The sequence below is a fragment of the Choloepus didactylus genome, chromosome 2 (assembly GCF_015220235.1).
Source record: "Choloepus didactylus isolate mChoDid1 chromosome 2, mChoDid1.pri, whole genome shotgun sequence".
In the NCBI taxonomy this organism is placed as follows: Eukaryota; Metazoa; Chordata; class Mammalia; order Pilosa; family Megalonychidae; genus Choloepus; species Choloepus didactylus.
In genome coordinates, this window is record NC_051308.1 from 131,908,412 (window position 1) to 131,932,272 (window position 23,861).

General features: G+C 37.9%; 1 protein-coding gene across 2 annotated transcripts in view; it reads left to right on the plus strand.

Moving 5' to 3' along the window:
- Window positions 1-7,157: 7,157 nt before the first annotated feature.
- WDR47 (WD repeat domain 47) overlaps window positions 7,158-23,861 on the plus strand; it is a 79,336-nt gene continuing 62,632 nt past the window's right edge. The window contains exon 1 of one of the 2 annotated variants that reach the window (XM_037826473.1): window positions 7,158-7,423. The gene's annotated coding sequence lies outside the window, so the exon portion shown is untranslated. The remainder of the gene's footprint in view (window positions 7,424-23,861) is intronic. The other variant, XM_037826474.1, reaches the window with a different exon arrangement.

Genomic DNA, 23,861 nt, shown 5'->3' on the forward strand with positions numbered 1-23,861 from the left:
TAAAGAATAAGAAATAAAGAATAATGGTGGAATAATAAAAGGTCAATATATCACTGTTTTTTGCTAATCAGGGCCTGCTTTTCCCTGAAGAAGGAACTGGCGGGAACTGGCACTTAGAGAAATTACATTGGGTGCCATTGGTCTTTTATCCTGTGGAGAGTGCTATATGTACACTGACTTCCTTGAATCATGTCTTAGTCATTTTGATTATCTATTTACTAATGACCCTGGCATGATAGAAGTGTTTTTGGGGAAACTAAATAATAAGAACTTCGTATTAGGACTTTTTAGGTTGCAAGTGTTAGAACTTTACTCAAAACTAGCATAAGCACAAAAGGAGAATTCATTGACTTATCTAACTGAAAAATGGGAAAGAAGGGTGGAGCTAGCTTCAGAGTTAACTGGATCTTGACCCTATACTTCATCCAAATTTTGATTTACTCTCTCAGGATCCTCAGTATGGCAAGGTGACTTGATGGCTAGAAGTTCTAGGATTCCCTCCTTACAAATCCTGATTGAGAGGTCTACTTCACTCCTAATACAGAAAAGTCCACACAAGGGCTGTGATTTTTCTTCTTGGACCAATCACTGTGACCAGGAAGAAGTTGTACTTGTGACTTGGATCTTATGCTCACCTCTGTGGTGAAGAAGGGTTTGGAGTGGGGGTGGGAGGTGGGAGCTGGGTACTGTGACTAATAAGAAGGGAGAAGGGAGGCTGGTCAGACAAAAAGATCGGATCTCCACTGACTTCATTCATGAGCTCACTTATTAACTTTGAATTCTGATAGTAAGGCAGAACTCTCTTCCAACATAGAGAGCTGCGCTGTGTAATGTGAAAGTCACTAGCCACACATGGCTATTTAAACTTAATTAATTAAAATAAAAAATTCAGTCCTTCGATTGCACTAGTCGTGTTTCAAGTACCCAATCCCCATGTGTTTAGTGGTTTCCATATTGGGCAGTGCTGATAATAGAGTATTTCCTTCATCACAGAAAATTCTTTTGGACAACGCTAATATAGTGTTCAGGTGCTTTCTCCTAAGGTAATTTTTTTTTTTTTCTTTTTTAACATACTGTGGAAAAGCTCAAGCATACACAATAATAGCACAGTGATCCCCCAACTTCAACAATTAGCCAGCCTTTTGCCAATTTGTTTTATCCTGCCACATTTTTTTCAAAAAGAGGAGGGGTACATTATTATGTTAAAGTAAGTCCTAGATATTGTATCATTTCCTCTATAAATATTTCAGTATTATCTCTAACAAAAAGTTAAAAAGTAGCCCCAATACCATTATCCTACCATAACAAAAAGTAACAATAATTCCTCAATTTTCCATCTAAAAGCCAATCCCTGTGTAAATCTTCCTGATCTCTCTCAAAATACCTTTTTGAGTTTGTAGTTTTCTGGTACTGTAACAAATTACCGCAAAATTAGCAACTTAAAACAAGTTACCTTACCGTTCTATATATTAGAAGTCCAACATTGGTCTCCCTGGGCTAAAATCAAGGTGTTGGCAGGGCTGTGTTTCTTTCTGGGTGTTCTGGGAGATAATCTGTTACCTTGCCTTTCCCACCTTGTAGAAGCTGTCTGCTTTCCTTGGCTCAAGATTTCCTTCCTTCGTCTTCAAAGCTGGCAGTGTTACATCTCTGATCATTCTTCCATAGTCACGTCTCCCTCTGACCACAGCCAGGAAAGTTTCTCTGCTTTTAATGACTCACCTGGATAACCCAGGATTATCTCCCCAGTTTCAAGATTCTTAATTTAATCACACCAACAAAGTCCCTTTTACCATATAAGATAACACTCACAGGTTTGGGGATTAGATGTGGGCATCTTAGGGGGGCCATTCTGCCTACCACAATTTATTTGAAATAGGATCTAAACAAAGTGCTACTCATTGCATTTGGTTGGTATATCTAAATTCCTTTTAATCTGTAATAGTTCCCCTCGCCCACTTTGTTTTAAGTGACGCCCTCCTTAAAAAGATTATATGTTTTATTTTTAGCTAGCATATTTATTAGATATTCAAACAGTGTCTAATATATATCCTATGATTTCACTTGAAATTACTTGTTTTACTATGTTTAAACTGGTATGAGTGAAAACATTATAGCAATATTAATACAAATTCTTAATTGAGGGAAATGGCTCACTTGGCCTCTCAGCAATGGAGAAGGGTGTTGCCTGGAAAGTAATTTGGCAGCTTCCCAAGAGGCCTTATATGCAGGCTCAGAAACTGATTGCATCAGTCCATGGAGAGCACATCCATCTCTCGTGATGGACTCACAGAAACCAAGCTCATAAGACCCATGTATGAAAACAATAGGCCAATTTACTGATTTACTGTGAGAAATATAACTTGTGTCTGACCAGCAGATTCATTCTCTAGGAAGACACCTATGGGAAACTGAAACCTAACTATGAGGATGAATCAGAATGAAGGAAGTTAGATGAATGCATTATCTGTAGCATTAGGTAAAACATGGAGGGGGTAATACAGAAATAGGAAAAAAGGCTCAGTAAGGCATGAAGCAAAGGAAAGGGTATGTTGCCTGAGGAGCCAACTTTAGGATGGTCTTGCTGACACTGGAAGCTTGGCTTGAGTTTTCATTTCCATTGACAATTCAAGCATGGTCAATGTTTGTGGTTTTAAGGTGACTACATATCTCTCTGTTCTAATCCATTTAAGTGTTGATCTCAGAGTAATTTAAAGAAGGCAATTTTACTTCCGGGTTCTTCAGGGAAGGTTCGTCGTTGCTCATACGAACTCTCAGCACCGAGTGTTGTGCCTGAAAATCAGTAACTTTAAAAAATTCTGCCATCATCCCTGAACATTCCCAACTCTAGGCCTTATTTTCACCCATGCATTCCTTCTTGCTAAAAATAGAGACTAGTGTGGTGGATGATCAGTGAGTAAGGTGTGAAATGTGTTGCTGCTTTTTCTGGGTCCTGGTAAATGACTTCATGAGCTATTTAGACTTTTTTTTTGGCATTATGGGATAGTATCAAGGAAAAAGTTTCAGTATATCAGATCAGTGTTTATTAAGCACTTACTGTATTTTGAGGCATAGCACAGATAGCATTTTGAAATATGGCATATGGATAAATGGAATTCTAAAGTTATTGAAATAAAGGAGCAATTTTCTGTTACAATTAGATTGATAAGAGTTTATATTTGAACTTTTGTACAAAATTCCAAATGTTATCTGTAGCATGAGACTGCCATGTACATGCTCAGTTTTTATGTTTACTCAGAAAGCCTGGAAAACTGCCTTGAAACCCTTGGGTGTATTCTTTTAGGGTAGAAAGAACAATTACTAAAACAAAGATCATTTTGTTAATTGCTTTTGCATGGCCATTTTAGATAAATAACTGAAAAATTATTAGGAAAGAACATATTAATTTATCTGACAGGATTTTCTGAAATAGATTTTTGGGACATGTGAACTTGTGAGACACTTACCAAGACTTATTTTGGTGAATCTCTGTGATTTCCTTTTTTTTTTTTTTCTTTTTTGTAATCTGATTTTATTTTATTTTTTTTACCCAACACATGAACTCATTCTTATTAAGAAAAGTCAAACAATATAGAGGTATAGAGCAATTAGTACAAGTCCTCAACTTCACTCCCTCCCCACCTACCTCCCTTCCCTGGAGGTTGCCAATGTTAAGGTTGATGTTTTTTTTATCCTTTTGGATATGTGGCGACCATGTATATAGGCATATATGTGTGTGTATATGAATGTATATATGTATGTGTTTATACATACACACAAAATATTAGATTTTTATCACATAAACTAAATCATACGGTAAATATTGTTCAGCAACTCGCTTTTTCCTGTGATAATGGAGATCTAGGTTATTTTTTAATGTCACAGCACCACATACCCCTGTTCTGCACCCTGCCCCACCCCAAGCTTCAAAAGAATTTCTCCTCCAGATATCTTGTCTCTGGGTATTCGCTTTCTCTCCCTGCCCCAACCCTGCACACACAAGGCACCCCACAGCACTGTATGTGCACCCACAGCCAAGGAGCTAAGGGCAGTTCACGGGGGTGAGGGAGTCTGGCCATGGCTGATCTACCCCAGAGCATTCAAGGGCATTTGACCTGGCCCTCTTCATGGGGGCTGGGGTGGGGTGGGGGTGGGGGGCAGCTGGTTTCACAGTGGCCTCAATCACCATGCAACCTCTTGTGGCCTGCACTTCCTTCGGCCCCATTAGGAGGGAGCCCCAAACAAAGGTCAGAAAGAGGCAACTCAGTTCTCCTGCTTTCCTGCTGGTTTCCTTTGCTTCTACTTCCAGTCCAGGGCTTGGTATTCCCATCCATTTCCACGGTCTGTGATTTCCTTTTATCTTTATACCAAGTTCTACTAAATGGTCTAGCATATTAGAAACTTACTAACCTGATCCTAAAACACCCATTTGAAATTATGATGCTTAATTGCTTTATGTATTAACATCTTCTAACATTGTTTCTTTTTTATTTTGAATTTTGAAATATTTTAATGAGTTAATATTTATTTTGTTTTTCCAAGACAAAATATTTTATTTTTGTTTTCAATAGCATATCCAGATATTTACTTAATATAAATAAAAGCATATCTCTATTATGTTGAAATAAGAAGAATGTATTTTTCTTTGCTAGGTTTAACCATTGATACTGATATATAATTTAAGTTTTTGTTCAGGGGTCTAGATAGGAATCTTATTAAATCTTAGTAATTCTGCATACATAATCCTTGAAATTGTCTGAAGGAGAAGTAGCAGTGGTGAGTTTTTTTCTCCCAGAGCCTGGGTATTATACCACTGAAGCATAAGGCTCTTAGTGTGCGGTGTGTGTGTGTGTATGTGTGTGTAATGATAGTGAAGTCTTTAAAAACTAGTTTCCTTATCCCAGCTGAGAATTAAGGAAATAAACTTCCTCCCCTGAACTCATTGAGGCAAGATTTCCTAACTTGGGTTTCTGCTCAAATTTCTACTGTTTGGGGAAAACCAACGACTTCTGTTCCTCTTCTTAGAAATGAGATTTGAGAATCATATTAAAAGGAGTCCACCTTAGCCTACAGGCATTTAAGTCACGATGCCTGATGAATCATTCTGTCAAGTTAGAACCTGCATTTTCAAATGATGCCTAACCTAGTTCCTGACCCAGAGTAGAAACTCAACAAATATTTGGTGAATGACTGAGGCAGTACCTCAGGAGCTAAGGACATTCCTTCAACTAAGAAAGTCTTGTCCTTTCAGAACAATTCACTGCTATTGCAGAAGATCTAATCTTAAACAGTGTGGCTGAGTATAGAAGGAAATGTGATACTTTGGCTAACAGCTATTAAGGTTGTAGTGTAAAACTTGATGTTACATTAGGAAGCAAATATATAGCCAATGCATTTATTAGCGTACAGTCAATAAGGTGTACTAGATGTCATGTATATCAATGCCTGGTTCTTTTCCTACCCCATACACTTTTTCCAGAAAAATAATGTTTCTGAATTTGCTTCTGACAGTGCTGATTACAGTTTCTTGAAAAGTTAGATTCAAATAGCACCATGCAATAGGGTATCAGGGATATAAACATGAATAAAACCTCTTATCTTCCTGCCTTGTCAGAATAGGGTCCATTTTTTTCAGGCTAAAATTTCCAGTTGATTCACAGTGAGGCAGGGTGAGAAAAGGTTTTAAGCATCAGAATAGTTCAAATCCTGGTTCTACTACATTTCAGCTGAATGACCTTGGGCAAATTCTCTAAATGGGAATAATTAACAGGCATTTTAAGGGAAACTTGTGATGCTTGCTTGAGAACATAGGCAAAGCACTTCGTTTTATGTTTAATGAATGCTAAAACCTATCTCCAGAAGTCCAGGTTCTTCCTTTCTTCTAGCACCCTGCATAGAGTAGGTGCTCAAATGTGTATCAGATTGTCCCTGATTAGCAAGTTTTTCTCATTCTAGTTGAAGATTTAAATATTTAAATAGCATTGATTCTCAGAACTGCTAATGTTTGAGAATCAAGATTTAGAGGTGGGTTCTCAGATGAACTTAGGGTATATCATACCTGCCCTTTTTTTTTCAATTTAAACATTCTGTAAGGTTTTTCAGCTTTTGTTTTCATTATTAAGACATGGTGTAACATTAAGTTGTGTTTATATTTATTTGCTTGTCACTTATCACTTAGAGGTTTCATAATGAAGACTTTTTTCTACCAGTTAGTCAAGAGGTAGGTAATTGAGGTTTTGCAGTTCAGCTTTTGTGGATAAATTGCTCTCCCAGCATTTGTAATTTTTCTTAGAACCTTTTTCTCAGGCTGTCTTTTCTTTTATATTAAACTGTACCAAATTCTCCCTTTCAAATGTTTTCTCCCTTTCAAATGTTTTCGATGTTTATTCTTACCAGTCTTAATTTTACCCATTTTCCACCCTTTGGGAGGCCCAGCTCACTTTTAATCCTTTTTGACCACCGAGGTTCTTACAGGTTTGTGTCACTGTATTCTTTCTATAGCTCCACATGGATGGTTATAACCCATGAACGCTTAATTCAGCTCGGTTGGACACACAAGTATATTTATTTGTGGAATACCACTGCACAGATAGGGTGGAAAGTATGAGGTTTTTGCTGTCATGGGGCTTTGAATCAAAACGGGTAGATAAAAAAATGTAAGCATGTTTAAATGTTAAATAACTGGAAAATGACTCATGGCAGATCAGCATCACAAAATGAGAAATCAGGAAAAGGACAAATAAGATTTCAGGGACGAACTGGGACCTAGAAAAGTGGATTTATTTAGTGAGTTTTTAATAAATTATCCGAGAGAAATATTGAGTCAAACTCTAATGCGCAGACGACTTCTCGATTCGAAGGCGACAAGCTCCACGCTATTTTGGGACAGAGGGTCACCGGCTGGCTATAACTCTGCGTTCAATCTGCCTCTCAGTAGCCCCGCCCGCTCTTCCCTCCGAGTCCCGCGGGTCCTAGGAGAGCTGGCCCAGAGCCCGACCCTCCCGGCCGGTCCTCACCTCGCCCAGAGCTTGGGCCGGCCCACCCCGGATTTGGGCCCGCCCAGCGGAGTCTCCTTTAGACTCAGGCACGTGTTTGGCCGCCTCGTACGGCGGGGTCCTGAGGCTCCTCGGAGAAGCGCCGCGATTGGTTGCGGCTCGTGGCTGGAGCTCAGCTCCGGCACTGCTTGACAACCGCAGTCTGCAAGAGGCTGAGCTGAGTGGTCGCTGGCCTGGGAGGGGCTGTCAGGAGGAAGGACAGACTGACTGATGGATTGACGCGCGGGTGGCAGGAGAGGACCAACGTCAACCTCAGACCGCTGCTCTCACGCTCCCACCCCACCTGGAGCCGACGTTTCGGGGCCTCGGTCGCCGGCCTCCGGGCTGCTTTCTTTTCCTCCGCTTCTCCGGACTAGTCCCGGAGCCTTCAGGTGAGTGATTCCAGGAGGCGGAGGCGGGGTCGGGCCGCGCTGCACACCTCGGGTTGCCATGGTCACCCGTCACCACCTGTCACCACCTGACAGGGCTCAGACCCAAGCGGCGTTCGCGGCCCCGTAGAAGGGTCTTGAGTACTCTTTGGGTACTAATGGGTGGGGTCTGAGGTCGTGGGTGAGGCCTTGGCGCCGCCCGATGAGGACCTGGGAACTGCTGGGCCGGGATTTGAGGCCGCCTCTCCCTGACCATACCTTCCACTCATTACCAGTCTGGGGGCAGACCGACGCCCTCGTCCTGATACTGTCTCCCCACCCTGAGCAGTAAACGAACTCAGGGTTTGTGCTCATCTCGCTGGGGCTGAGAGGCGGCTTGGTGGGTGGGGGCAATTGCGCTGATTCCACCTTCCTAGGCTCTTGGCCGAGTCTGTGCGAGGAGAACTGAGGAGTGCGCTCCGGTCTCTTTCTGGGCATTTCTTGGCCGGAGAAGGGGAAGGAGCAGCGGGGCTCAGAGTAGAGCGGCGGCCTGGGCAGTCCTGCAGGGGCCGAATTTGGCCCTTTCTACAAACGTGATCACTAGGAGAAGGCCTTTGGGGATCTTGGCTGGGTCCGGGATAGGGGCAGTGACCGCATTTGGAAAGGGAGTTGTGCTCGTGGCGCCTGCGTAGAAGAGACGGGAGGTTACAGGACTCATAGGGTTAAGGCGCTTCCCTATATTAAGGAGAAAGATTGGGGTTCTAGTTCTGGGGCGAGGCCTTTGGCAAAAGGGGCGGGGGCGGGGGCGGCGGTAGGCAGAGGTGGCATTTGACCAGATGATTTTTCTTTGCAGTACCCAGACGTGCAGTTAGTAACCACGCATTGTATCGTAGGGGAGCGCTTTTGGCAACTTGGTTCTTTCTGCATAATGAAAGGAGAAGTCTTTGTTCCACCCCGATTCATAGGTTGTGATCCTAACACCTATTTCCCGTCCTTTGTTGTAGACTTCACAGATTGCTTCAAGAAATTAATGGCAGGAAAATTAACATGTAGGTTTTTAATATGCTGTAAATCTTTTAAAACATATATCTAAGTAGAATTTTTTGTTTCCAATGTTGGCCTGTGTAAACAGGATTGAATTTTTACTAGAAAGGAGAAAAGCCTAAAAGCCCATTTTCCTTTATATGGTATATTCTCGAGGTTTCATTTAGGAGAAAAATATAATGAATGATTTTACCTTATTGGGGGGTAGATTTCTTCCAACAGGAAAGAAAAAATATTTTATAGTGGTGGTATAGACAGGTAAGCTATAGCAATATATTGTTAGGTAACAAAACACTTGAATTTGGAGGCCTTTACAAATATGTAATTTTTTCGTGAAGGTGTTTTAACTTATGTTTATCTTCCACCCTCCCACTTCCAAGTTCTTCCACCTTTTTTATAAAAGCCAGTACTAGGAATGTATCATAAAAGAACAGGGATACTATCCTATGTTCCTACTTACATAATTGTGTTCAGCCTCTTTTTCTGTTTGAAATAGAATTTATCAGTTACTTATTGAATGGTTCAGTATGTGATATGCTTAATATATACTGCAGATTGAGAAACATTTCAAAACAAATACTAAAGATGTGCAGTTTTCCTTAGTAGATCAGTAAGATGGAAATCAGATTGCCTGGATTTAAGCTTCCCTCTGCCACTGATCATAATCATGAAAGAGCCACTTACCTTACCCTTGACTCTGATACTTTAATTTGTAAAATGGGGCTGATACCTGCTATTGTTTTAGTCTGCGAATGCACCCTGAAGTTGAATAAAATAATGCATTTGAAAGCGCATTGGCAAAAAAATTATGGCATCTACCGATTACCTTTTGATAGATTACCTTTTTTTTATATAGAGAATTGACCTGATTTATTTAACCAATCCTTTTTTGTTGGACATTTATTTAGACTGCTGCTAAACTTTCACTCTTATCAATAGCAAACATTCGTACGCACACACATTAGTTGGGCACATTCTTTAAGATCAGGATAAAGAGTGGTTAAGATCTGAGATTTTAGAGTCAGTTTCTGAATGGACTTTTACTCCTTTCAAAGGCTCTTACTCCTGTGATTCTCAGTGTGAGTATCAGAATCACTTGGAGAGCTTGTGAAAATGCTGATTCCTGGGCACAACCTAGCTCTACTGAGACCCTCTGTGATAGAAACTGAGGTTCTGCATTTTTAAACAAACACTCCATAATTGTGATGCACACTTGGTGATCGCTAATGCCTCTTCCAACTTTTCCTTTTCCTGAAATCTGTGGACAAATAAACACAATAGCCCATTAGTCATATCCCCTACAATAACCTGCTAGTAGAGGTGTAAGAAATAGCAAGATGGGAAAGATGTGTGTGAGTGACATGGGGGCTTGGGGGGGCATCTTCTCTGTCTAGCTCCAAAAATGTTGCTTAGAGGCTAATTCTTCATAGCCTGACACCCTAAATCAGTGTGGGTATTTCCTCAAGAATTTCTAACAAATTAAAATGCACGTATTAAAGCCAGGCTTGTCTTTATGTACACAGTGCTAATTCTGAGGAATGACTAGAAGATGGTCAGGAAAGGCTGCATCAGGATTATGATGAAAATAACAATAATGACTAAACGTTATTGTGCATTTATTATGCATTAGGCCCTTCCTAAGTGTTTTATATGTATTACTTATTTAATCCTCACAGTGATCCTGAGTAGCTATTCTCCCATTTTGCAAATGAGGAGACACAGGTTTAGGAGCTTAAATAACTTGCCCAAGGTCTTGTAATTCATAAACACTGATGCCTGGATGGAAACACAAAATTTGAATTCAGAATCCATACTTTCAACCCCTTCCTATCAGGAGGCATTATGATTTCACTTCTGTATAAAGCTATGGTAAGTGGAAAGCTAGAGCTACCACATGTGGCATGTTCTCTCAGTGCTAGTCACTATGTCTGTTAACATTTGATTTAATCCTCATAGCCAGGCTGTGAGGTATTGTTTTGTTTTTGTTTTTAATTAGAGAAGTTGTGGGTTTACAGAATAATCATGCATAAAATACAGAGTTCCCATACTTGACCCTATTATTAACACCTCCCTTTGGCATGGTACATTTGTTACAATTGATGAAAGCACATTTTTATAATTGTATTATGAGGATAATTAAAATTTTTGGCATAATCGATTTAACAGTTCTAGGTCCAGGATCTTATTTCTTACAATGGCCTTAAAGGCCTCATGGAAATTGTTGAGGTACATCTCTTCTCCTTGGCAAAGATGCTTGGCAACATGGAAAAAAGATGTTTTTCCATGTTTTTTTCGGGGCTGCTTTCTTGCTATTAGTAGGATGCTTTTATATTATAGGAAAGAAGGCTATTGGCCAGTAACTCTGACTTGAGTTACATTTGGTGCTAAATAATCCTCAGTGGCGATCATTGATTCTTGAATAAAAAAAGAAATATCTTAATTAATTTTCTCTGACCTGTACTTTTCAAATGGAGTATTTGGATTCTTAGAGATATGTGCCAAGAGATAAATCTGTGGTCAGAGAAAATGGCACACACTTAGGGAGTTGTCATCAATTTCACTTGAAGACTTGGGTAGAAAATATTGTTTTTATATTAAATTACAAGAGTATAGTATGGAGAATGCAATAAATCACACAGATTTCTACGGTAAAATTCAAAGACTTCAAAGAGATTTGTTTTTAGGGGTTTGTGGGGATGTGTTCCATTTCTTCTGTCCTTAAGGAGAAAAGTTTAATAAGGATTGCCTTAGACTTAACTCAGCTAATGAATGGCAAATCACAACATATCACAGGAAATAAGTTGAATCCAATTTCTAAAACTTTTACTGATGTTAGGCTTAAGATTACTTGAATTCTAATTATCCTTTCTTGTTTTTACCTCTGTAAAAGTCAAAATGTTGTTGTGAAAAGTCATAGGCTTTAGACCAGGTTGTACCATTCTTGGCTCTGTACTTATTTGTTGAGTGACTTTAGGCAAATGCCTAACTTCTCTGAGCATAAGTGTAATCATCTGTAAAATAGAGATTATAGAGTTGTTAGAATTAAATGAGATAAATATGGAAGTATTTAGGACAGGGCCTGACAAATAGTAGATGCACAATAAAGGTTGGTTCCTTTTTTTTTCTTGCCATTTATGCATATTAGGATAATAACAATCCTTCAAACCCAACTTCAGCAGGAAGTTTATACCTCTGAACTTAGTGAGGGAAACAAACTAAACAGGATCTCATGCCAGAACCTGCCTTTTTGTATTCAAATCATTGAAATATTGGAGGCCAGTTTGGGAGTTTTGCTTGATTTGAATTTGGAGGGAAGACTTAAGTAATGAAAAAAATTTTTTTTTCCACTTACCTTATTTGGATGTTTTAAAATTAGTACTATATGAACAAGGATTTAGGATTTTTATACTATTTATATTTGGTACATTTAGTTCCAATATGTTTTTCTATGGTTAAGTATCATGTTTTTTGACTTCTGAAAGAGTGTTGAAAAAGAAAATGGAGGCGAGTATAAAATCTTTGAGAAAGTTTTATATAACTGAGCTAAAATTGAGCTTAGATGGCTATTTTTGGTTTAATTTTTTTCACATTATTTTGAAAACTTGGAAATAGATTTAGGTTGGTTTTCTTTTCAACTTTAAGAAAAGCTAAAAGGAAGTCAGATTCTTGGAGGTGCAAAAACAGTATTTCCCAGAATAGGTGATAATATAAAGCAACTTTGGGTTCATTCATTTTGAAGTGCCCATATCATGGGAAGTGTTAGTTTCATTGTGTATGGTTGCTGACCAGACCACAGGTGGAGTATTGTATTCTATTTTGGGTGCTTTAAGAGGGAGATTAACACATGTTGAGAGGAGGATGACCAGATGATAGGGGATTTAGAAGCTATGTTTTTATGAAGAATGGTTGGAGGAAGAGACATGATTATTATTGTCTGATTAAAATGAAAGTTTTTAACATAACAGACCTGTATTATGCTGCCCCTGAAGACAAAGCTAGGTGAAAGACATGAGAAAGTAGATTTCAATTCAATATTAGAAAAAACCTTTTTATATTTGTCAAAAAATGGAAAAGGTTCATTAATTATCTATTACTGTTTAACAAATTACTCCAACAATTTAGTGACTTAAAACAACAAATATTTATTACCTCATAGTTTCTGGGGGTCAGGAATTGGGGCATGGATGGCTTAGCTGGGTGCTTCTGACTCAAGGTCTTTCATGAGGTTCCAACCAAGCTGTCTTAGGGGCTGTGGTCACACCCAAGGACTTCACTGGCGATTGATCCGCTTCCAAGCACATGGGCCATCATTCCTTGTGGGCTGTCGAACTGAATTTCAGTCCCTTACTGGCAGCTGATAGGAGGCTTCCCTAAGTTCCTTGCATCTCTCCACAAGGCTGCCTCATGACATGGTAGCTGGCTTTCCTCAGAATGAGCAGTCTGAGAGAGAGAGCACACACCAGCACTCAAGATGGATACCCAGTCTCTTTGTAACACTCTTGGAAGTGATATCCCATCACTTCCACTGTATTCTATTGGGTAGAAGCAAATCCCTAAATCCAGCCTGTGTGGGGGCTGTACAAGAGAGTGAACACCAGGAGACTCATTGGTGACCATTCTAGAGACTGCTTTCCATAGGTGTCTTGGGGTGGTGGGGGAGGGTTTAGAAATTTTCTGTCATTAGAGGCATTTGTGCATAGGTTGGCAGATTGTCTGTCAGCAATAATTAGTTGGATATCCTCTACTAAATAGGAGAGTAGACTAAGGTACCTTACAACTCGGTTCTGTGTTAAATACGTAAATGCTAAGTAAGTAGAAAAGTTAAGGATGGAAAACTTGAGTGGGTAATTCTATAGTATATACTCTACTGTACTTCTTTTAATAGTTAATGTTTGTATAATTTTGGCTTTTTCAGTACTTTTTAAAGGGTTTACGTATTTCTGAATGTTGACCATTTTTTAATAGTTCAATTTTTAAAGCACACAATTTTAAAGCAGAACCTGAAGTTCTGCATTTCTATTTGAAAACAAAAAAGTAAGTGTGGAAGTAAGAAGAGAATATGAAGAGCTGAATTTTAAATCTGTTTTACAAAGCACACTTTTGTTATCCTGATTTTAGGTATGATATTAGAAAACTGTACTGGAGGTCACATCATATAAGAAAAAGTAAAATTGTGTTCTTAGATAAACCATCCTTTTTTTTACCACAAAATACAACTATGACAGAGAAAGAAGGAATGCTATATGCATTTATATGAATATTTTATATCAACCTTATGATATAGCATTGATTTGTGGTTGGAGTTTTAAATTAATTTTTATTTCAGTTATTAAAAGTTCCCTGCATTTCTTATTTACATGTGTTTATAAGTTGAAACTCTGCTTAGTAAACTTTTGAATTTTCATCATGAGATGCTGTGATGATTTAGGGAAATAAACTATTTAAAACTCCTTTAATTCTCTGCATAATTAATGTCTAAAGCTTTGGGCTGGAAGTCAGGAGTCCCTAAGTTCTCAGCTTTGCTTAAGATCTAATGTTAACTGTATAAGCACATGGTGGTACTGTTATTTGCAAATTAGTAGGGTCATATTTTGAATTGTTCTAAAGAATAGATTTGCTTTGGTCTGTCAACACTTACCAGCCAGGTTTCTCTCAAGTCCAGTGATACAAATTTGTGAGCTTTCTGACTACAAAAATGTTTTAGTCTGAGACCAGAGAGAATAGCAGAGGTCTGATGAGTCTTATTTAGAGCCACTGAACCATGCTGTAAGCAAGTGAGCCAAAAGCAGGTATTATTTAAGAATGAAATGAAATTTTTCTCTTTACATTTTGTTTTTAAGATATAAAATTCTTAAACCTTAAATTAACACCTGAATTTTGCTTTTAGTTGTGCTCCAAAAGCTAAATTATATTTAGTAAAGAACTGTAATGATATACTATTTATATTTACACTCTATCCAGATTTCTCTGTATTTGGTGTGGTTTTTTGGGATACTTTAAAAACTGAAGTTTGCTTTAAATATGAAAGTTTAACTCGAGAGCTCTTAGATCTATGTTTCCTCCCTCCTTCCTTCCTTCTTTCCTTCTCTGTCTGTCTCTATGTCTGTCTGTACCATCTCTGTATTTCTGTCTCTTTTTCAGTTAGAAATTTTACTTTTCATTGCTGCAAAGCTTAGGATGTGAATTGAGGAGATGAGGGGAATGGGAGGGGAAAACAATTCCTTTTCTGATTACCAGGACAAGGTAGCCCAGATGTTTTAGGAGCTAATGAATAATTGATATAAAAGTGTGTATGTGTGTGTGTGTGTGTGTGTGTGTGTGTGTATATATATTTATAATTACATAAAAATTATATGAAATATAATTTTTTGTGTATGCCTTTGCCCCTCTGTTTTGCTACCCTGTTAAATGTGTTCCTTCAGTTCCTTTTAAAGATTTTCTGGTTGGTATTAACATGGATGCTGATAACAGGATTTATGTCCTGACACCCCTCTGAAGGAGGCATTCAGCTGCTAATGAGATAATGTAAAATGATGATGAAATTGCCTACCTCATAGGGTTGTTGTAAGGATCAATTAAACAGTATATGTAAAGATCCTAGAATAGTATCCAATAGTTTTTGCATTGTAAACGTAGCAGGTAATCCTATCTTTGGAATTCTACTCTAATTGGTACCTTGATATAGGAGAGAGAGAATCTTTGAGATCTAACCTTATAAATTGTTTTGCTTTTGTTTTTTTGCATTTTATAGTTTTTTTCTCTTTAAAATTAAAAGTTATATTCATACAGGAAATGCATGAATACATAGAATACAAGTAATGCATGAATTTATATTCTTTGTAAACCGTTCAGATCATACAACCTATAAAGAGTAAAACAGTCTCTCTTCAACCCCTTTCCCTTCTTAGATTCCTGCCCTCCATCCCAATCCCATTACTCTCTTCAGAGCATGGTATTCTTCTAGACCTTTCTTTCTTTAGTGAACTTATTTAGACACAGAAATATGACACCTCCTTTAAAAAAAAAATGGACCTATTTATATTTATCCAACAAATATCTAAATCTATATCACTTCATTAGTATTCTAATGTATCTATATTAGTATTCTATAGTATCTGTCATTGGCATTTTGTTTATTTCTTATTTTTCTCTGTCACAAGCAAATTCCAAGGGACATCTTTGTATATATATCTTTGTTTCCGTTTGCAAGTATTTTTGCGGGGTAAGATCCTAGAAGTAGAATTGGGATGGTGAGCCAAAGGGTATATATGTTTACAATTTTTATACATAAAAATTTCATGCTGTCAAATTCTCTCTCAGAAAGTCTGCCCCATTCTCAACAACAGTATTTTAAAAGGGCATTTATTCACACTGTTGCCGTCACTAGATATTATGTCTTTAATTTGTGCAAAACTAGTAGGTCATAAATGGTATCTTACTTTAATACCTCTAGTGAGGTTGAGCATCTTCTCTTAAATTTATTGGTTGTTTGTAGTTTTTCTTCTGTAAATTGCCTTCTTTGCCCATTTTTTAACTGAATTGTTTTGGTTTTTTTTTTTTAGAATTGATTTGAAGATGCTATTTATATCTTCTAGGTGGTAACTATTTAATTCTTTGTGTATGTTTTAAATACTTAACCCTGATTTACCCCTTGTCTTTTAACTTCCTTCATGGCAATTTCTGTTGAATGGAAGATTTACATTTAAGATTTTTAATGTCAAATCTGACAATTTTTTCCTTTATAGTTCCTGGGTTAAATAACTTTAGCATTCTGGGTCAAAAATAGTTTTGGTTTATCTAGTAAATTTTTAGTACTTCAGTAATTAAATATGTTACTAAAATATTTGTGGTTTTGAATAAGGAAAATATACAAATACTTTAATCTCATGTAGAAAAATTGAAATAAAATTAGATTTGAGAAGAGGCCTTGGATTATAGAAAAAAAAATACAGATCACTCCATTTGAAATGTTATTACTGCATTTCATACATTAGTTCACATATTCTTCCAGGATTAATGGAGGGGAACATAAAGCTTTCACTAACAACAGAAATTCAGGGTCATAGATTCTTAACACAAAAGGCAAGTAATTTGCAGTTGGAAATTAGTTACCTATGTTTCATGTTTTAATTTCTTATTTTTTGAATATTACCTATTTGCAAATGGTACAAAATTTAAAAGATACAAAAGGGTATATAAAGAAAAGTCTTTCCACTCCTAATCATCCAATTGTCCTCCTTGGACACAACCATTATTACCATTTTCTTTTTTTTTCCCCAGAGATATTTATGCACATATATATGACATATAGTTTATGTTATTGACTTTTCTTTTTATAGCTATATAAAGCTGCACCTGCTTTAAAATAATTTGTTTTTTTAGGACAAAAATCATTCACAGCTTCAGATGGTGAATTAAAATAATTGATGAATAGAGAACAGCTGTCAACAGTAAGAATGGCCACATGCTATATCCAAGTTACAAATGTTAGCTAACAGAAATGTTAGAGGTTTGCAGGTAAAAGGGCTTTTCTTTTGTTTGTTTGCTTAAATAATCTAAACAAATCTATTTTCTTCTTATTAGTAAACTGAAATTGTAGACTAGAGCCTTCTGATTATCCCAGACATGATAATATTTTGCCTCCAACAATATATAATTTCAGTAAAACTGAATTTAATTAAAAAAAAAGAATATACAGTTCCCCTAATTGAAATGTGAGTTAAAGCAAATTATGAAACTTGAAGAGAAATCATAGAAATAAGCCAAATTAACCCTCTTATTTTATGTATGAAGCAATTGAGGCCATAGAGGTTAAGTGACTTGCAACATCCCATTTATGTTCCAGAAGGAGAAGACATTTGCAATTAAATGACCTGGTGGCAACATAAGTTTTTGGAATGCTATTTTGTAAAAAGATAGCTAGCTAATTGTTTATTTTATTTTATTTTATTTTTTAAGAGAAAGGAGGAATAGTCCTTTGTTGCAGTTTGAGCTTTTATTAAAAAGCTTTATAGTACTTTATCTCCTTGTCTGCATTTTTGCTTGTAAACTGGAATTGTAAAGCATTATTGTTCAGCATTAGCCACTCTGTAATACTTAAGATTAAAGAGAGTGGTTTTTATTGTGTGGTTGGAGTTGGGGATTAATGGAGCCTTTCTTATGTACTTTTCTCATGACTATAAAATTTACACAGGCTTAGCCCTAATTTCCTTAACCTTGTACTTCTGAATGATTCTTAGCCTCATGCGCTTTCTTCCTTCCTAATCTATATTTCAGGTAAGTAAAATAACCTCACTGTAAAGGAATATTTAATCATATATTTATATTTGGGTAGAAAGCTACCACTAACTTTTTTTCATGAAACTTTTTCCATATCTATGTATGGAAAAATACATAGAAGTGATTATATTTCTATTACCATTTTTTTCTTCTCTATTGTTAACATTTTACTTTTGCTTTCTTGCCATATAATACATCCTTCAAATCTTGTTTTACTAAGATGGTAATTATTAGGAGGCCATATAGGTACCCCACCTGGAATTTTGATTCTATAGTTGTTAATTATATTTAAGTACTAAAACTACCAGCTAGTTTCCAGATATCCTTATTTTTAAAGAAAATTCTTGTGTCTTGACCTCACCTAATGCAGATATTGGATGTAAATAAAAATTTTTTCTTAAAGGAAGTTCCATAGAGATTTTTTTGTGATTATATGTTTTTTGTTTTTGTTTGTTTTACAGTTAAATCTGTCATTTAATATGGAAATCCTTGCAACACTCTAGGGTTTTTTTGTTTTTGTTTTTTTTTTGTTTTAATTTTCAGTGACCTACACCCTGTTATTGGCACTGAATAAATTCTGCCTGGTGAATAAGTGTTTGTTCACATTTACCACAGGCTGGCAGGTCTACCTAAGATGTTCAGAGATAACATTGGCTAAATAGTTGGGTGGAAGGATCAGAACTCGATCTTTTTGAGTGGCTTTTAGAACAGCTGGAAACAAAGTCATCTCTTCTGTACTGTTGTAGAGACATTTCTTCATTGATTTTTGCCTTTCAAGTTAATTTAGGTGATATATATTGAGCAGATAGTATACACTGTGCATTTCAATTTAAAAGATAATTTTAGTAGTTAGTTTAAGTTAGTTTAAGTCTTACTATTTAAAGCTTTTTTGAGGAGAGTGGAGGAAGCATTTATTATTGAGGTCCACTTCTCTGATATAGAGAAGTCTAGTTTTTCAGTGATGAGTAGTTTAAGGAGATTAAAACATGTTCAAGAATGGTATGCTTTTGTATGTTATTTTAAAAAATACATATATAGTATATTTCACTTCTAAATTATAAAGCTAGAATTTGGGGAACCTCTATAAATGTTTTAGTAACACAAGGAGATTTAGAAAGCAGTAATTCTAAGATTCAGTCATCAAGTAAGTGCCTATGTTTATATTGTATCCAGTAACAGAGAACCTTATAAGAATTAAAATTCTGGGTTGAGTAATTAAAATATGATACCTTTCTTCTGGGAATTTCACAGTACAGTTTTAAAACCTGTCTTTTTAAATTAGTTTTTTTAAAGAAACCTGAACCAGTTTTACATTAATCAGGATACATTTCCTGGTACCTATTCAAATTTTAAATGTAAATCAGTGTAAAATGTGTATTTGTGAGAATGGAGTTCTTCTTTTCTTAGGCTTTATTGACCAAAGTGGCTGCAGTATTAAACTTGAAGTTATGTTTTAAAGTGGAACTATTGCCGTAGATTCCACCCCAGAGTTACTTAATATTTTGGCTAATATTAAGATTGAATGTTGTAAAACATGAGACCTATAATATGTCTAATATTGTTTTTTGAACAGGGCATTAGAAAATTGTAGTCTCAATTCTGCAACAAAGTTGTATATGGTTTGTACATAGTGGTATAAGTGAAATGCCCTCTTATAACTTGGAGATGGAGGAGAATAAAATTATTTTTATGAGAGTTAAATTAGTGAAAGCCATTCTTTTGATAGTAAGACTTAATATGAAGATTTGGGGAATGCTAAAATCTCTAATCATTGTGCTCTAGGAGTAATTTCTGGGAGGCAGATCTGAAATGTGGTTAGAATTTAGTGTGTAAAAACCTCATTATTTTATGGTATCCTCTTTTGAGCAAACTCTGTGAACAGTGGGTGGTGGTACATATGAGGAAATGGGTGGCTGGCCTGTCAGAAGAGATGGTTTGTGATTTGTTTCCTGAGGCAGATGTATCCTTATTGTGGAGATGGGTGTGTGGGATTAGCTTAGTCTGATGTCATTAAATATCTGAGTCATATAATTACCTCTTCTTGCTCTGATTCCTTGTTTATCCTATTACCTTCTCTAAGATAGAAAATGCTGATGTGAGCATTCTAGACTGCTAGACAGTTGCATTTCTCAGTACTGTATAAAGAAATAAATTGACAAAATAGTAAACACATTTTTAAAATGACATGCATGCATACCTCCATGTGTCTATATTTCTGTGAGCTTGGTGAAAGTAAGTTGGTCCTGTGAAAAGATATGTTCACAGTCTGTTTCTGAACTGTTAAGGCTGAGAACTAGACCTTGGCTTGTTAACACACCAAGGTAAATGCCATCAGATGAGGGTTTTTTGCAGCTAGTCCACTACCATGATAACCTTTTGCATTGCTCTGAGCCTTAACATTTGAAAGCTATAACAATTTAGGCTTTTAACACGTGTGGCCTCATCTGTAAAATGACAATGTTGACTTAATGATCTTTAGAGACCCTCCCAGGTCTAAGTCTTTATGAATTCATAGTGTGTATGCTCAGTTGTATCACTGCAGACTTATAGGTTAGAGTTAGAAGAGAGTGTTGAAATCATTGATGTTTAGGTTGATAATACTAATATGGCTTAAACTTTGTACATTTTAAACAGCCTTGTTTTGTTTGGCTCCAAGGTACAGGGTTCACTTAAATATTCCTGTTAGACTATAAGCTTCTTAAGGACAGGGGCAATGTCTCCTGAATGCTTGACTTCAGTGTACAGAATAGTACCTATCACAGAGAAAAGACAGTAAGTACTTACTGAATGAATAGGACATGGCGAGAAAAATGTATGTAGAACATAGCTATATGTGGTTTGGTTATTAATGACTTTTAATAAAAAGTTTGTTAGAGGGTTGAGGGAAGATGGTGGCATAGAGAGGAGTGGAAGTTAGTTAGTCCTCCTGGAACAACTAATAAACAGCCAGGAACAACTAGAAAATAATCTGGAGTAACTGCGGAGGGACAAAAGTGACTGTCCACTCATCATACACCAACCTGAATTGGGAGGAATGCCTGAGATCACAGCATAAAATCTAACCAGACCCCAGAGCCTGGGGGAAAACAGCTACAGGCCATAACTCCTTATACCAGTCTGGAGGTACAGGCTGACAGGCACCACCTGCTGGGTAGAAAAGCACAGTGACTTGAGGTCTCACAGGGTGCATCAGTCTTCTAAGACACCCTCAGGGAGACCTGAAACTGTTGCCTCCTGCCAAGACCTGAGCCCATTCCAGCCTGGGAAAACCTGATTGGGGTAACTAAGGAGGCCAGATGCCTAGACAACAGAAAACTACAACCTACACTAGAAGGGGTGAAGTTATGGCCCAGTCAAAGGAACAAACTTACACTTCAACTTAGATACAGGAATTTAAACAACTAGTCCTGGATCAATTCAGAAAGTTTAGGGAAGATATGGCAAAAGAGATGAAGCGTATAATGGAAACACTGGGCGTACATATGGTAGAAATCAAAAGTTCGAAAAAACAACTGACAGAATCTATGGAAATGAAAGGCACAACACATGAGATGAAGGATACAATGGAGACATACAACAGCAGATCTCAAGAGGCAGAGGAAAACATTCAGAAACTGGAGAACAAGGCATGTGAAAGCCTACACACAAAAGAACAGATAGAGAAAAGAATGGAAAAATATGAGCAACGTCTCCGGGAACTTAAGGACAAAATGAAATGCAGGAATGTACGTGTCATTGGTGTCCCAGAAGGCAAAGAGAAGGGAAAAGGGGCAGAAGGAATAATAGAGGAAATAATCAATGAAAATTTCCCATCTCTTATGAAAGACATAGAATTACAGATCCAAGAAGTGCAGCATACCCCAAACAGAATAGATCAAATGTCAAAGATAAAAAGAGAATCCTGAAAGCAGCAAGAGAAAAGCAATCCATCACATAGAAAGGAAGCTTGATAAGACTATGTGCTGGTTACTCAGCAGAAACCATGGAGGCAAGAAGGAAGTGGGGTAATATATTTAAGATACTTAAAGAGAAAAACCACCAACTAAGAATCCTATATCTGGCAAAACTGTCCTTCAAATATGAGGGAGAGCTTAAAATCTTCTCTGACAAACAATGAGAGAGTTTGTGAACAAGATACCTGCTCTACAGGAAACACCAAAAGGAGCACTACAGACAGAAAGGAAAAGACAGGAGTGAGAGGTTTGAAACACAATTTTGGGAGATAGTAGCACAGCAATGTAAGTACACTGAACAAAGATGACTGTGAGTATGGTTGAAAGAGGAAGGTTAGGAGCATGTGGGACACCAGAACGAAAGAGAAAAGATAAAGACTGGGACTGTGTAACTCAGTGAAACCTCGGGTGCTCAACGATTGTGATACAAGATACAAATATGTTTTTACATGAAGTAGAACAAATGAATGTTAACATTGCAAGGTGTTAAAAATGGGGTGGGGGGCGGGGCAAGATGGCGGAGTGGTGCGGTGTATGTTTTAGTTACTCCTCCAGGGAAGTAGGCAGAAAGCCAGAAACTGCGTGGACTGGACACCACAAAGCAATTTGACTTGGGGCATACTTCATACAACACTCATGAACACATGAAACTGCTGAGATCAGCGAAATCTGTAAGTTTTTGTGGCCAGGGGACCCACGCCCCTCCCTGCCAGGCTCAGTCCCATGGGAGGAGGAGCTGTCAGCACTGGGAACGAGAAGGGAGAACTGCAGTGGCGCCTCTTATCGGAAACTCATTCTACTGATCCAAACTCCAATCATAGATAGACTGAGACCAGACACCAGAGAATCCGGGAGCAGCCAGCCCAGCGGAGAGGAGATAGCGATAGCAAAAACAGCAAGAAAAACCCAAAAATAAAAGTGGAGGCTTTTTGGAGTTCTGGTGAACATAGAAAGGGGAAGGGCAGAGCTCAGGCCCTGAGGTTCATATGCAAATCCAGAAGAAAAACCATCTCTCTGCCCCTTGGACCTTTCCTTAATGGCCCTAATTGCTTTGTCTCTTAGCATTTCAATAACTCATTAGATCTGCATGGAAAGCCCCCCCCCCTTTTTTTTAATCTTTTTTTTCTTTTTCTAAAACAATTACTCTGAGAAGCCCAATACAGAAAGCCTCAAAGACTAGCAATTTGGGCAGGTCAAGACAAGAGCAGAACTAAGAGAGCTCTGAGACAAAAGGCAATAATCCAGTGGCTGAGAAAATTCACTAAACACCACAACTTCCCAAGAAACGGGGGGCGTCCTCTCACAGCCATCATCCTGGTGGACAGGGAACACTCCTGCCCATCGCTGGCCCTATAGCCCAGAGCTACCCCAGATAACCCAGTGTGATGGAAGTGCTTCCAATAACACGCACATGCCACAAAATCAGGTGTGGACATTAGCCTTCCCTGCACCCTTAGCTGGTTGTCCCAGAGTTGGGAAGGCGAAGCAGTGTGAATTAACACGCCCCATTCAGCCATCCTTTCAGCAGACTGGGAGCCTCCCTACACAGCCCTGCAGCCCAGAACTGCCCTGGGGGGATGGCACTCACCTGTGACATAGCACAGTCATCCCTCAACAGAGGACCTGGGGGTGCACGGCCTGGAAGAGTGACCCACTCGCAAATCTTGGGGGCCATACGCTAATAGCAAGGACTTGTGGATCAGCAGCAGAGACAAACTGTGGCAGGACTGAACTGAAGGATTAGACTATTGCAGCAGCTTTAAAACTCCAGGAACACCAGGGAGATTTAATTGTTAGAGCCACCCCCCCCTCCCTGACCGCCCGGACACACGCCCCAGATACAGGGCAGGCAACACGAACCACACATGCACGCTCGGTACACCAATTGGATCCCACAAGACTCACTACCCCACTCACCACAAAGACAAAGCGGGAGAGAACTGGCTTGAGGGGAACAGGTGGCTTGTGGATGCCACCTGCTGGTTAGTTAAAGTGTACTCCACGAAACTGTAGTTCTGACAAATTAGAGATAAGGATTTCAATCGGTCTACAAATCCTAAAAGAACCCTATCAAGTTAAGCAAATACCAAGAGGCCAAAAACAACAGAAAATTTTAAAGCATATGAAAAAACCAGACGATGTGGATAACCCAAGCCCAAGCACCCAAATCAAAAGATCAGAGGAGA